At 34.5% G+C, this 16,446-nt stretch overlaps 1 protein-coding gene across 5 annotated transcripts in view; it reads left to right on the top strand.

Moving 5' to 3' along the window:
- MFS17 (Major Facilitator Superfamily Transporter 17) overlaps positions 1-16,446 on the top strand; it is a 201,795-nt gene that overhangs the window by 16,987 nt on the left and 168,362 nt on the right. The window contains exon 1 of one of the 5 annotated variants that reach the window (XM_068284265.1): positions 11,699-11,708. The exons of the other annotated variants lie outside the window; for them this stretch is intronic. The gene's annotated coding sequence lies outside the window, so the exon portion shown is untranslated. Of the gene's footprint in view, positions 1-11,698; positions 11,709-16,446 lie in introns of those variants that run through there. 5 annotated transcript variants of the gene reach the window in all.

The following is a 16,446-nucleotide window of genomic DNA, read 5'->3' as shown; positions in this document are numbered from 1 at the left end:
CACACACTTGCATACAATGCTCTCCCCAATTGGGTTATTTAAAAAAAACTTGGGACAAACTGATCAGTTAGAATTCACGTGAAGGAAAGAAAGAACATTTTTCCAAAAACCACGCTGTTCAACAAGCTTCTTTTGCCTTATTATAGTATAAAACAGCATTTCAATGCAATTGTCATAAATTTTTACATTACTTAATATCTGTAGATAAAAAAAAAAAAACTATTTTTAGATATTTGTCTAATAAGCAGCCAGGCTAAAAAAATTCTAGATGAAAGCAGCGAGTAAGATGAAAGAAAGTGTTCAAAGTAGCATGCAACCAAGTATTGCTGCTAGTAACTTTTGTACAAGCTGGAATCTTCGAAAACTGTTCAAAACGAATTTTTCCTTTATTTATATGAATCGAAATAGGCGCTTATGAGTAAAAAATACGCAAACGTTTTTTTAGGTGGCGCACTTGAGAGATTTTCACACATATATCCAAATGTATGCGGAAGGCATGCATGTGTTACTTATGGGCTGACCACTAGAGCTGCAAAGTGCACGCTCAGCGTTTCAACAGTGTTAATATTTTCGAAGCTCTTGTCACATAATTATTTTTATTTTTTAGTGTAATATACCTGTTTCATGTAGATCCCGTAGGAACGAATGATTAAGAACAGCTGCAGTAAATTCAGTTGTTGCTAAAATATTTTTTTTATAAATGTTGAAATAAAGTTTGGCATACTGATTTGCGATCGCAACACAATATTTTGAGAACAAATTTGTATGTGGATACACATCTTAACTACTACGAGACATTTTCGCGCACGTAGTGGCAAACTTTATTAATAATAGCTTTGCTATGTCCTTTTTTTGAGTTTTTAACAATACTTATAAGCTTTACGCAATGAGTTGTATTAACGCATTAAAATCATCGATTGCGCTTTTTGGACTACCTGCTCGATTAGTGACTGATCAAGGCAAAAGTTTTACGGGGCGAAATTTGTCAAATTCTGTGCTTGTCAGCAAATTCAGCTTCACCTGATAGCGACAGGTGCTAGCCGGGCAAATGTACAGGTCGAAAGGGTAATGAGCACTTAAAAAAATCTATTAACTTTCGTTGAATCTAGTGAGCGTTCATGGCAAGATGCTATAGTTGATAAACATCAACGGACTCAATTTTTTTTTTAATTAAACAATTAGCATTAAATTGTAATGTTACAAAATTGAGTCCGTTAGAATTATTAATCGGTAAGAGTGCTCGACCATTGGGATTAGGTTTAAATGAACAAAGATTTCAGGCTGCTAGAAATATGGACAATGCAGCATGCTATGGCAAACTTAGATTTAATAAAGACAAAGCAAAAGTAGTCAAATTAAGTAAGGGAGTTTATGTTCTTATCAAAAATAGTGAGCGTCAACAGATTAAGTTAGATCCTAAGTTTCGTGGACCGTTTATGGTCACAGAAGTATAAGAAGGCGATAGATATACGTTAAAGTCCATGTCAAGTAAAAGACAGTATAAGTACTCAAATAATTTTCGGAGAATGCCAGAAGGGCATGTACCAAGCGAGCTGGATATCGACGGAGATGAGTATGATTCATCTATTGAAAATTACCATAATGGCACTATTAGAGACAGTGGTGAAATGGGTGAAACAGACCGTATTGAAACAGTTGGAAAGGACTGTGATGAAGAGACGGGTGTAAAAGACCGTATGGACTAGTGCATGAGACACTAAGGAAATGATGATGTGGCTATGCTACGTGGTGGTACCTTGCCGAGGATTCTTGAAACGTAAATGAAAACATTAAGCAAATAGAATGTTTATAAAATTAAACGCGAAAACGTGGCTTGATAAGAAAGAAGGAGGACATAAAGTAAGTGTTGACGAAGTATGAAAAAACGAATTTTGAAATATGCAAGTAAACAAGTTACGAAATATGTTATAAAAAATAAGAGATTTTGAATTAAGACGTACATTGTTGATGGCGAGTTCAAGTTTTTAATGTACAACTGTAAATCGCTAAAAGAATTAAAAGAGCAATAAGGTGTACTCGAGCATGTAAAAAATTTTGATAAAAAATGTTTCATAAATTTAAATAATTACTTAAATCGTTATTGAACTAGAAGCGTTTAAAAAATGTACTAAATATTGGCATTTTTTGAACTATGGTGGAATACAACTAACAAGTATCACTACCGGACTACATACACTAGGTAGGTAAAACATTTACCTATCAGATGTATATGGTCCCAATATGCGGAGACCTGCGACACCGATGCGTAAGCCATAAAACTAAAGCAACTCGCCTAAAAAATGCGATGCAGAGAAGAAAGCAGTACCGGCAAATTAAATTATAACTGTAGAAGTAAAACTCCAGGAATTAATAGATCACACTGCGAGGCGTCTTGTTGAAAGTATGCCTGATGGAGAGGTAGATCTTCTTCCCGAAAATTTGAAATTTCTCAACAAATGGGGATGTGATGGATCATCTGGACAAAGCGCCTACAAGCAGATTATACACACAGAAGACGAAGCTATTTCTCATGAAAATATGTTCATGGATTCTGTAGTTCCTTTGCGCGTAAGAAGTGAATGCTCTGAATATTGGAGAAATTTTTGACCGTCATCGATCCACTATTGTCGGCCTTTGCTATTCAAATATGCAAAAGAGTCCTCGGAATTAATCAAATCAACTGTTGGCGACATAAAAAATCAAATAAGCGAACTGAAACCTGCTGTTTTCCAAACCAAGAGTTAAAATAAATTACAAACACTTCCTCAACGTTATGGTGTCCAATTTGCAAAAAAACTGAACAAGAATTTCACCTTCTTTGACGTTCGCCATCTTTTGACGATTATCCAGACGATAATGAGGCCGCAGAATGTAAGGCTGACGACGATGCCGATGGTAAACAAGTTCTTCGATGTTTCCGCAGAAGCCAATTCACTTTTAAAATTTCGGATGGCTTGGAGGTTGTCATTGTTCATTCGGTGGAGTTGAGGTATACTTAAGACCGGGTCATGGCCAATGATATTAAGCAACGATGATCCTGCAATGCCTGGTACCTTTCGTAGGATCTCACGCTGGTTCACGTACTTCGTGCCATTAACAATTGCGGAGAATCGAAAAGTGACCCTTGCAGTATTTTCATTGATGATAATAATGCCGTAATCCACTTGAGTGATCGGCTTGATTGGGCTGTGTTCGGCAAGAGGCTGTGATGCGGGCGTGTAGCGCTTGTGCGAAGGACCCTTGCGCTGCTAACTTGCAGACCGTGGTGTATGTTGTTGCCACGCACTCATCGACCGCTAATATCTCGTCCTTGCATTCGTCTACGGCGTTGTCTTGAAGTTGTAGTATGATGTGTTGGTGGGATACTGGATAGACTGTGATTTTTTGGCAGACGAGTTTTACACTGGGATAAGCTATAAGGATTCGGACTGTATGACTTTAATTTTAGACGCTTTAGTGAGGCTGACTATGGGGAATTCTAGTGGATGCTCACTTAAAAGTGCTTTCTAATCATTATGTTCAAAAATTATTAAATTTATTATTCCAGATTTGGCTAATGTAATTGTGAGGCTTAGCTTTGATATCTGGTTAATTAGTATTCTATTCCTTGCCAATTTCATTTCTTTTGGCTTTTACTATTTTTTTAATTACATCAGTAAGTTCATTAGTTTGCCTTTGCGTCTCTACATCTGCGACTAATAATTTCTGGCCATCTTATGGTGTATTTGGATAACGAACAATAAGCTCCTAATATCATATACATCTGCGACTAATAATTTCCGCATATGAGATTGTGGGAATAACTCAACTTTTTTCGAACTTTTCAGTATCATCTACGATGGTGTTAAATTCTCTTAAGTTACTCAAATGCCTTAAATAATCCCTTTGTTCCTATACCAATACAATCTTTTATTGGAATGTAATTGGAGAACGAATAGCCGACTCTGTACTATCCCTAGCATTAACAGCATTGCGTATTGCATCCTATAAAGAGACAAATGGTGTTGTTGTGCGAGTCGTGATAGCCAGATTATTCTGGGTAGTCTCTTCTGCCCGCTACCTAAGGTTGTCTTTATGGACCTCCCCTTTATGAGAACAGACGTTCCTATGTCTGCTTGGATCATTTTCTCTTCGCAAAGCGGTGTTAACTTATTTCCTATCCTTTTATTGTTCTTAACATATATTTCTTCGCCTACCTCAAAAATTCTGTTCTGTCTGTCTGCGTTAAATCTTTGGAGTACCGCTTGCGTTGATTTTTATACATTTTTTCTTTATATCTTTTCTAGGTTCGATTGATGTGGTATAGATAACGTCAATTGGTTTCTGATTCGTTACTGAGTGAATTGATCTCTTGTATTAAACCGTTGCCCTAATGATTAGTTCCACTGTATCGCTAACCTTCTTATCCATTTTTAGGTTTCTTGCTATATCTGCTAGAGCGAATAATGTGCATTTTTAGATTTATTATCGTTCGCGATTGAATTGGTTGTACGATGGCGAACTTAGAAAATTTGTCTATGCAGGTGAGAAAAAGTTTCTTATCTGTTGAGAAGATGTCAATATGCAGCATTTCGCCAGCATATGAGGGAATTGGCGAGGCTCCAAGCTCTTGTTTTTGCGGATGCCTATCGTATTTTGCTTTGGTGCAAACCTTGCAATTTGTGACAATTTCTTTTGCCAATAGTAGTCACTTGTTTAAGGACTGTGTTCAGTTTTCACAATTTCCACTTGCTCATTTTAGTCAGTAATGTCTGACACATAATTTTTGCATATAATTTTCCTTAGGAAAGGAAAGCGTGCCTCTTCTAAGACGAATTGGTTTTTGAAGCAATTTATTGGCTTATCAGTTGTCTCTATTGTGAAGCTTAGTGAGATTTCACTATGAATTGTCGCAGCGTCAGATAAAGCCTCGCCTTGCATGTGTATTGATATTCTGCCTAGATAAGGCGTCGACTACTAAATTTTCTTTACCTGGTTTATAGAACACTTTTGCTTTGTGTTCGTCAATAAATGCTTTCCATCTTTTGATTTTAGTGTTCGTGTTTCTGTTAGAGACAGCGAAGGTAAGTGGCTGATGGTCAGTGAAAATATTTATTTTTTTTCGTGCCATATAAGTAATTTTGTAATTTCCCTAGGGCCCATACGATAGCTAGCAATTCTCTTTCGTTTGTAGCGTAATGAGCTTCGCTATCTTTAAGGATTCTGGAGATCATGGTTATTGGTTTACCTCCTTGAAAAAAAACAGTACCAATGCCTTCCATAGACGCGTACAGACCACAGGGTTAAATCAAAGACCTGCTTAAAGTCCGGGTACATGAGGATAACATCTTCTGATGCTAAGATATTCCTCAGATTCTCGAAGGCCCTGGCCTAAGTTTCATTAAACTCAATTTGGTCCTTTTTGGACCTGTGCTTACTCACGGAACCATTTTCTCCTTTGAGTATATTGGTCAATGGCCTTACTATTGCTGCAGAATCTTTGATCAAGACTCTGTAATAGCTTGCTAGGCCCACTTGTGTGTTATATTGTGTGCAATGTTTATGTGTTAACTTACACACTTCCTCAGGAGAAACAAAGACGGATAAAACATCTCCTGAGGATATTCAGAGCAGGAAGGAGATTATACAAGCTGAATTCTCTCCGAAGCTAGGACTGAAAGTTGACTGCCCAAACTACGGATACGGAAACACGAATGATGGAAATACTTTAAGGATATTTTTTGAAAATTATGAAATGACATCTTTTATGACAGGTGTTAGTCAGGTGTTGAATGTTATAAATTGCAAGGAAATGGTAAATGGTGAAACATTTTCCAAATATACTTCAAAGACTGCTCAACTTTTGACTGAATTGTATCCGTAAAAAAAGTTACATAGTACATAGGATTTTGGCTCACGGAAAGGATTTAATAGAATATTACCAATTGGAGATCTATCCGAAGAAGCACAGGAATGTAAAAACAAGGACTACAAAAGGTTTAGATATACTAATACATTAAAAACTTCTCGTGTTAGACAAAATGAAGACCTTTTTAACATGCTGGCAACCTCTTCGGACCCACTTATTGCATCACTGAGATAGGTGCGATCACGAAAGGATTTGGAAAATAGCAACTATAGTCCCGAAATGTTGAGTTCATTAGATACTGATGTAAATATTGAAAATTATTTGAAGAAAATCAGCCATCAATAGCAAATTTTCAAAATTAAGCTAAAAAAGAAATGTAAAAAATTTTGATTTTTTTCTTTTTATAATTATGTTAAAAAATCAAAATAAAACATTAAAAAATGTTACATAGTCGTTTAAAACAATTAAAAATTCCATTTGTGATTGAAAAAAACAGGGTTTCCCTCCATTTTTAAAGGAAATATTTTCTGACTTTGACCTTGAATATTACAACACCGCGAACACCCAGCACTTGACAAACATTCATTTTGAAGCTTAAGGTATTTTTTATCATTTGCTTTTTAAATTTAAAATTTTTAAAATCGCTTTATTGTTTTAGAAGCTATGATTTTTGCAATGTAAAATGCCAAAAGACCCCACTGTGTGTCGTTTGGTAATAATATTATTAATAAAGATTGATTTTTATTCAGAAAAATATTCTTTGCTTAACCCATGTTTCCATATATATTCTTATGCTTCGACTTCTGCGACAGCTACAAAGAGAGTGTCAGAACATACATATGTACATGTTGTAAGGAAAAAGGCGAGGGTTTGTTTTTTAGCCAATGCACTATTGGCGATTTGTTGATCTTGGCGGCATAAAGTCTAAAAAAAGAGCTAGGAGGCAAATTTTTTTTCTAAGTGTTACTAATATTTTACTTTGATTTGGGATTTTGTTTAGTCAATTGGGCCACGCTTTTATTTTCCGTCCCTTTATTAGCCGTGCACTACTACAAAAATTTCAAAAAAAAAAAAATTAAATAAAAGCAAAGTAAAAAAAAAAAAAGAAAAGACATAAGATATATTTTACCAATATTCTAAACTTAATAGAACAAAAAGTTAATAATCTTCTTCATCTAAAACAAAAAAATTCTAATGTTTGTCATCGGTCTCGTTGCAGTCTCACCTAAACATCCAACTGGAACTATACGAAAATTTATAATGTCTGCTCCGTGAACTCATAGTTTATGTACAATTGGGTACCACGGATACGAGCCCCGACCACTATTAATTCGTACGGCAAGCTTTTTTACCCAAATGCAATGTTTAACTGACGATATTTTCAATACTATAGAACATAGCACATGCAAACCACTTTTTTCTGAAAAATCATTTTATTCTCTATTATATAACTTTAAATGTTTGTTGTACTTCAATAACAACAACGATAACAATAATTTCATTAAATTAAATTTCATTAAAAAACAATTGACCAGTATTAATTCGTACTGTGCATTAGCTCAGCTTAGAATTGAAAAAAAGATCAAAATAAAAACAAACAGTGTAACATAATAACTACCTAGTTATAATCTGAAAACAGTTATACCATGTGGAATGTGTGAAATGTTTTTCCCTTCATATTATTCAAAGTTTAGCAATAATGGCACGTGGTAAGCCGATTTCCAAAGAAATTCGCAGTTTGGCTGTAGATTTTTCTAAATCTGCGAAGTCATTTGGTGAAATAGCCAAACAATTAAATCTGGCTAAATCGTCCGTTCAAGGAATAATAAAAATTTTTAAGAAAAATGGCAATATTGACAATAAAGTCGCAAATAGAGGCCGAAAATCAGCAATATCAGATCGTGATAAAAGAGCCCTAGCCACAATTGTAAAAGCTGATCGTCGCCAAAATTTAAGAAATTTGGCATTAGAATGGTCTGAGTAAATCGGGAAAAGCGTTAAGGGTGAGTGGACTCGCCTGCAGTTGCGTAATATTGGATACAAGTTCTAAAAAGTATGTATAGGGATTATCTATGCTACAAACTTAATATCTTAAATTACTCTTATGCCAAGGAAAAACCATTGCTTACGCTTCGCCAAAAGAAGAAGCGTTTACAATGGTGTAGGAAACGGATGAGTTGGACTCAAAGGCGATGGAATTCCATCATATTTAGCGATGAAGCTAAATTTGATGTGAGTGTCGGTGATGCGCGAAGGAGAGTCATTCGCAACAAAAGTGAAGCATACCATAAAGACTACCTTAAAAGTTCCCAGCGAGCGTAATGGTCTGGGGTTGTATGTCTGCCAAAGGCGTAGGCCAATTGCTTTTTATTGATGGGATGGTCAACTCAGAAAAATACATCACCATATTAGAAGAAAGTCTGGTGCCATCAATACCAAAACTGGGTGACTGTGGTGAATACCCCTTTCAATAAGATGGAGCATCATCTCATACTGCCAAAAAAACTAAAGCATGTTTGCAGAATAAGTAAATTGGAGTTTTAGATTCGCCATCAAATAGTCCGGACCTAAGCCCAATCAAAAATATATGGGGGATAATAAAAATAAATCTAAAAAATGAGCCGAAAAGAACCCTCTCTGATATAAAAACAAAATTGCAGGAGATGTGGGACTCTATCTCAACCGAATAATGCCAGAATTTATTAAAATCTATACCAAAGCGTTGTAAATGTGTTGTAAAGGCAAAAGGCGATGTTACCCAATATTAATTCTTAAAAAATCATATTGTATGTACATATTTCAAGCACCGTACGAATTAATACTGGTCAATTGTTTTTTATCAGTTCAGCAGAGCATTTAATGAAATTATTGTTATCGTTGTTGTTATTGAAGTACAACAAACATTTTATGTTATATAATAGAGAATAAAATGATCTTTCAGAAAAAAGTGGTTTGCATGTGCTATCTTCTATAGTATTGAAAATATCGTCAGTTAAACATTGCATTTGGGTAAAAAAGCTTGCCGTACGAATTAATAGTGGTCGGGGCTCGTATGTTTTCAAATATAGATTAAAAATATCTTTACAAAATTGTCCGAACTTTTTTTGGGATGATAAACTAAAAGTTATTTAAAATGACCTGATCAAACAATGTAATGGATGCAAACAGTTTGTTACCATCATTGCTGTTACCACTTCCGTTCTGTTTCGTAATGCTAATATGCAAACCCATTTCCTTCCATACTGTTTTCAGAATTTCCCTCTTTCTTATAATAATGTGCCAGGTCTTTATATTCATACGGTATGATTGTTCAAGACGAATTCAATAAATCGAATCCATGCATGTAGTGGACTACGCCGTATTTTAAAAAGTAAGGCTGAGGTCGAAAGGTTTCAGAATTAAAATCTGTGATTTCGATAATCTTTTTAGGATTTACAGCACAGGAAAGGAAACTTCAAGTGCATTTTTTTCAAGAGGAACAAAAACGAGCAGAAAAATGATTACTACAATAAACTAGACACATTGTTTAGTAACTTGCCATTTTTAGTTGCATGTTTTGAAATGCAGTTGTCAAAAAATATTCCTAAAATTGTTAGATTTTTGATAAAAATTCAATCAACAATAACACTGGAAATTAAAAACACCAAGAACATTTATGCACATTTATTATTGTTAATAATAGATTTTAAATACCTTAAGCTTTAACACGGTCGAAGCTAGCCCCGCCCTCTGGTAAAATAAATTTATTCAAGATTTTTACTAACGTTGTACTTATAAGTGTAATTGTGAATGAATTTAAAATATTACAAAAAAAAAAAAAAAATGCTTTTATTTTATGCGGAATTGTATTTTATTACTCTATTAAATAAACTTTTACTCTGTTTATTTTATTTTTGTTAATATAATTTTTATATATTTGGCAGTTATTATTTTTTTATCTATACTAACTATCTTCTAGGATCCGCTGTATCTACTATCTAGCTTATGTCCTGATTCATTCCTTACCATTACCAGATCTCTTTATTCTTATTGTAGATATTTTGATTAATTACCTTATGTTTTTCTACTAATATTTGAGCTCTTTTACGCGCAGATTGTAATCTATATTTAATAATATAATATTTAAGCCATGCATTCCATTCCGTTTTATCTGAAGAAATATACATTCTAAGATATTCATTGAATGTTCTATGATTTCGTTCGATGGTTCCTAAAGTTTGATGGTGATATGCTGTGGAAGTGTCGTGGTCAAATTCTAGAAGCTTTCACAGTTCTGAAGCTAGCTGATTTTTATATTCTGTGCTCAAAATACGTCAAGATTATTTTTTTTTAAATTGTTTTGGCTATGTCTATAGCACTTTTAGTGTACAGAAGTCGGAGATGGCTGTGACCGCATATTCGTATTCGTCTTCTGTTTTCGGAAGTGGTCCTATTGTGTCAATTAACACAACATCAAACGCATTTTGACATGTCGTTGTTATATAGGTTACATAGGTTGCTTTGTGTGTCGTTGTGATTTATTTAGCTCGCAATGTTCGCAATGCCTTTGGGTCAACAATTTTGCTTTGCTCAGACCCCATAATAATTGCTAAATGATATATATACTTTTGTATGCATGTATTGGGAAAAAATATTATTGGACTTAAAAAAGAATGGAAAGATTATTTGTAAATGTAAAAGTTCATTTAAATGTACATATTTGGGTATTTTTTATGTCGCAAATTTAAATGATTAATAATATTTTCTGTAATTTTAGGATATTTTAATATTAATATTTAATTTTTCCCAAAAAAAATATTTTTATTTTGTTTGGAGAGTATTTGAACTTCGTTATTGAGTAACCTTGATCTTGTGAAGCTTGCTACAATCGGAAAAGCTTATATATGCTTGTGCAATCTCCGCAGACTTTATGTGAGCTTTTTTTAGCTTGCCTCGATTGCTGCAATCTTTACATGTGTACTTTTGTGGTCTATGCAATTTTGAGTGCTCTTTTGTGAGGGTATGTTTTGGGTATTGTAGGTTATTAGAAAATCGTCCAGATGGACGGATTGACGTCATGTTTTACATGCGCACTCAAAATTGCATAAACAAGAAAAGCACACATGTGAAGATTGGTATTTTAAATGGTCGGAAATGCTTCCTTCTATGCGTTGCACAGTTCTGACCAAAATTAATATATCCTTTTTGCAAGGGTATACAAAAAGTTATTTACATAAACATTTTTCCAAAAGGCCGTTGGCTGGTGGGGCTAGGGTGCTTGTAAAAAACATGTGAACAGAATTTTTTCAAAATACGTAAATGCATTTTTTATTATAAATTTGAAATATTTATTTTACTGGTGTATGGTATACATACATATACGTCTTGCCTACGTCTAATGGCCTATGCGCGTGTATGTACTTATGGATAAATTGAATTTGAATCTATGGTGTACCGCACCATACAGTGAAGGGTTTATCGTAAGAACACTACAGCGTTGCTATATGTATATTAAAATATAATTTGGAGTGCTTGCATCAAAGTGCTTGGTCAGCGTTTACATGCTGGCTTGGCTCTAGCTTATATTTTATTGCGTACATATTGAATTGTTTATACTTGCAACAAAGTGTTACAAGTTAAGTTCTTTGTATTAATTGATTTTATTGTCTGGACGTTGATGCGTACAATGTACGTATTTATTATTCATTAATGATAACGATTATTGATGATTGATTAAAGGTGTAAGTATATACTATACCTCCCCTTTTTAGAAAATAACTTAATATTAATATTTTGTATACTGGCTGTTTATCATTCAATCGTACTGCTTGCTTGTAAAAGTTATTTCTTGTAATTGGTTCGTTTTCTAGACCGAATATATCTGTATACTTGGTTCAGAGCTCTATTAGTGAGTTTTGCATTAGGCTTCGGGTTTTGCATTACTGATGACTTACTATGACTTCTTTGGTCATTGGTTTTATTTAAATTTAAATTTAAAATTTTTATTCTATTGGTTTCTTTTTCGACTTCTTGATTAAAGATGACGATATTTGCATTTTCGTATGGACTACTTATTTGTCGGATTAGATAGGAGTATTGTGGCATTATTGTCACAGGTGTGTAATATTGGGATGTTTATTGGACAATATAAATTATTTGGTCTTAATATTAGTGAATCTTTTAAATCTAGTTGGCAATTAAAAGTTTTGAAGACAATCTAGTCATAAAATTCCATCGAATGGAATCGAAAATTTTTTCATTTACTATGTGGAAGTGCTGTGGAATTATGAATTTATTTTGCTGGAGTTCTATAACGGTTGGACCTTTGGAAATAATTGAACCTTCACCGATTCCTGATATTTCTTCTTCGGTTATAGTATCGTGAGTTTCCAAGACATCCACCTGTATGTTTTTTATATCTATATCCGTTGTTTTGATAATTACCTCTGCCACGGTAATTATTTTGTCTATTTCTGTTGCATTATTGCCGACGGTAGTGCAGGTCTGAGTTTGGCTGTCCTGCTCTTTTTCCTGTTTTTTACCTGATTATTTGTTAGCGCCTCTGTAGCGATTGAAATTGTATTCTTCTTAGCTACTTTGACGGGTGTACCATCGTGTTAAAGGCTCCTTCCAGAGATTCAGTAAGCTTTTCCACCTCTTGAGCGTACTGCCTTGCTGTTTGGTTTCTCTGTGGTAGGTTTTTTAGTTTAGCAGATATTGACCCTACCGATTCTGTTTTGACATTATTGGCAATACGGTTAATTGTTGCATCTATCGTCTGTTCAGAGGTTATCAGATTCTGGTACAGACTTTAAGTTTTGTTTTTCTAAAGCACACTGCTGTTTCTTCATGGTTGCCTTTTAGTAAGTTTACCAATTTCAATGCATCCATGAACCTCTGAAGGTTTTCTGTCTTGCCATCAAACTCTGCAATTAGGTTTGAGGCTAGCTTCAAGAAATCAGTGACTGTTTGAGTAATTTTTGTATATTCTTTTGGAATGTCTGGTTTTTTAAGGATTATCTTAGATTGATTTGAACTCACTAATGGTTCTTCTTGATCCATTTCTGGTATTTCATAATCAGCCTTTAACTTGGTCTGCCAGTACTATTGAAATTTGCAAATAAAATGTTTAATTTCAATATAGATTGCATTCGCGGCTGTTTTATCCGCTATCTTTAGCTTGCTAGAGTGTTCGATTAACACTGCCCTAAAAGTTTGGAGATTCTCAGTTATTACTTTTGTATGATTGGCTACTGTGTCTTGGGATGTTTCTCTATTTTGCGAAAACATTTACAAGATTTATTTAATTCTTGTGCGTATGTTCTAGCTCTTCCTATTATTTCACCCCAAGTGACCATAGTTTGTTATAAAAACACCTTTTTTGCATGTGCTAACTACCAGAGAGATCAATTGTCTCTATGGCTTGGCCAAATAGTTTATGTACCCAGGTGGGTAGAATTTTTTTTTTTTTTTTTTAGGCGGTTATATGCGCCTACTTTGGAATTTGCATTAAGTTTACTATTCTTGCTTTAAATTCTCCATTGTATTCAATCCAATATTTTATTTCCTTATATTTCGGATCCTCTAATATACTGTGTTTCATGCATTAGGTAGAACCAAAATTTACATGCTGCGTTTGCGTCACAGCATACAAATGTACCCTAGTGCATCCTTGAACTGGGAAATCTTCTCCCTTTGTGTCAAAGTACGCTAACATTATTTGTATCAAGTTAAAAACCTCAATTAAGTCCTGGACTATGCTCCTGTCATATATTTTCTCAAAATACCTATCAAGTGTCATATTTACATGTAAAGAAATATTATTTAAAATATTTATGGATTCATGGATTTTTATACCCTTGCAAAAAGGGTATATTAATTTTTGTCAGAAGTGTGCAACGCATAGAACGAAGCATCTCCGACCATACAAAGTATATATATTCTTGATCAGCACGACGAGACGAGTTCAACTAGCCATGTCCGTCCGTCCGTCTGGATCAACGCAAACTTCTCCTAGACCGTAAGAGCTACAGAGCTGAAATTTTGCACGTAGGCTTCTATATACTGCAGGCGTTGTATATCTCGGATTCAGCCGGATCGGACCACTATATCATATAGCTCCCATACAAACCCCAAAGTCACGAACAGTGACTTTCTCAATAACTTCGTTATTTTCTGAGCTATTGTCGTGAAACTTAATATTAGAGAGTTTACTACGCCTATAAGCGACTATGCCAAATTTGATCAAGATCGGGTGACTATATCATATAGCTCCCATACAAACGGCCAAGTCACAAACAGTGACTTTCTCAATAACTTCGTTATTTTCTGAGCTATTGTCGTGAAACTTAATATTAGAAAGTTTACTACGCCTATAAGCGACTATGCCAAATTTGATCAAGATCGGGTGACTATATCATATAGCTCCCATAGGAACGATTGGTCGAAAACAGTGACTTTTGTAAATAACTTCGTTACTTTTAACGCGATTGCTTTTAAATTAAACATTCCTTAATTTAATATATATGTTAATGACTGTGCCGAATTTGATAAAGATCGGGTGACTATATCATATAGCTCCCATAGGAACGATCGGTGGAAAACAGTGACTTTGATCAATATCTTCGTTATTTCCTATGATTGTAGGCCTTTCTTTCTCAAGCTTAAGCCTTTTTAGATAAAACGTTCTTCCACATTGATGGCTAATAGGTAAGGATAGAGTTACCAAAAAAGTTGCAAGGGTATACAAACTTTGACGCGGTCGAAGTTAGCCCCGGCCCTCTGGTTTTTTTTTTTTTTTTGTGAAGAGAAAATAAATTTATCTCAACTGTGTCTTGCACATTAAGCCAGAGACATGGAAAAAATTGTTGTTATGTGGTTGGCTCACAATTCAGATACATTTCATTTTTTACAATAAAAAAAATTAAAAAACCAGAAGGCCGGGGCTAACTTCAACCGCGTCAAAGTTTGTATACCCTTGCAACTTTTTTGGTAACTCTTTCCTTACCTATTAGCCATCAATCTGAAAGAACGTTTTATCTCAAAAGGCTTATGTTGGCAAAAGAATGGCCCACAATCATAATAAATAACGAAGATATTGATCATAGTCACTGTTTTCCACCGATCATTTCTATGTGAGCTATATGATATAGTCACCCGATCTTTATCGAATTCGGCACAGTCATTAACAGATATATTAAATTAAGAAATGTTTAATTTAAAAGCAATCGCGTTAAAAGTAAGGAAGTTATTTACAAAAGTCACTGTTTTTGACAGATCGTTAGGGAGCTATATGATATAGTCTCCCGATCTTAATCAAATTTGTCACAATAGTTTATAGGCGTAATAAACTGCATATATTAATAACGAATATTAATATTAAGTTACAATAGCACAGAAAATGGCGAAGTTATTGAGAAAAGTCACTGTTCGTGACTTTGGTATTGTATGGGAGCTATTTGAAATAGTAGTTGAATCTAAGATATACAACCCCTGTAGTATATACAAACCTACGTGCAAAATTTCAGCTCTGTAGCTCTTACGGTCTAGGAGGAGTTTGCGTTGATCCAGACGGACAAACGGACATGGCTATTTGAACTCGTCTCCTCGTGCTGATCAAGAATATATATAAAGGGTGTTTTTTTAAGCGTTTGGTTTTTCACGTTGGCAACACTGACATACCGCATGATGTTCATGACAGCTGTGAATGTGAAAAATGCTCAGTTTAGTTTGCCATTTCATCATGGAAAGACTTACGCCCGAACAACGTTTACAAATCATTGAAATTTATTATCAAAATTCGTGTTTTGTGAAAAGTTTCGCAAATTACGTCCATATTATGGTCGACACAACCGAGCAAGCCATAAAGGCAATTGTGGACAAATTTCGCACACATTTTACTTTATTGGACATTCAACCATCGATGGATTATTCTTTGTGCGGATATGTAAAGTCATTGGTTTACCAGGACAAACCAGCGTCAATTGGTGCATTGGAAGACAATATCAGTCGTGTTATTGGCGAAATTCCCTTAGACATGCTAGAAAAAGCGGTGCAAAGTTGGACCTTCCGTGTTGATCACTTGAAACGCAGTCGCGGCCAACATTTACATGAAGTCATTTTTAAAAAGTAATTGGCAGAGATTGTTTTATCATCTCAAATAAAAATTTAACAGTAATATTCAAATTTTGTGTGTTTCATTTCAATTTTAAAAACCAAACGCTTAAAAAAACACCCTTTACTTTGTATGGTCGGAGATGCTTCGGAAATGAAAATGATATTTTGAAGGTTTTGACCGTGCATTGATGAATTTAGTTACAGAAAAAGAGTTTGGAACATGTACATCCATGCAGTCATTGCCACACATACATACATAAACAGTTTTTGTCCATGCGCTGCTCTGGTGTTTTAAAGCAATGACATAGTAGGCTGTTGGCAGCGTTGCCGGCAGCGTTTGAGCAGAGCCACTTTATATTGACTGTAAATTGTGTTCTATTTATCCGATCTAATGCTTTATATAAAAGACTATCATTTTAGTAAATTTTATAGAGATAATTTCTTCACCTATGTTTCTTCCATAACTATGTATACAGTCCCTTGTCATATTATTACACTCATGC

The sequence above is a fragment of the Drosophila tropicalis genome, unplaced genomic scaffold (assembly GCF_018151085.1).
Source record: "Drosophila tropicalis isolate 14030-0801.00 unplaced genomic scaffold, ASM1815108v1 contig_377, whole genome shotgun sequence".
NCBI classification, from domain to species: Eukaryota; Metazoa; Arthropoda; class Insecta; order Diptera; family Drosophilidae; genus Drosophila; species Drosophila tropicalis.
Note: the sequence above shows the minus strand (reverse complement) of the source record. Positions and strands in the feature narration are given on the sequence as shown.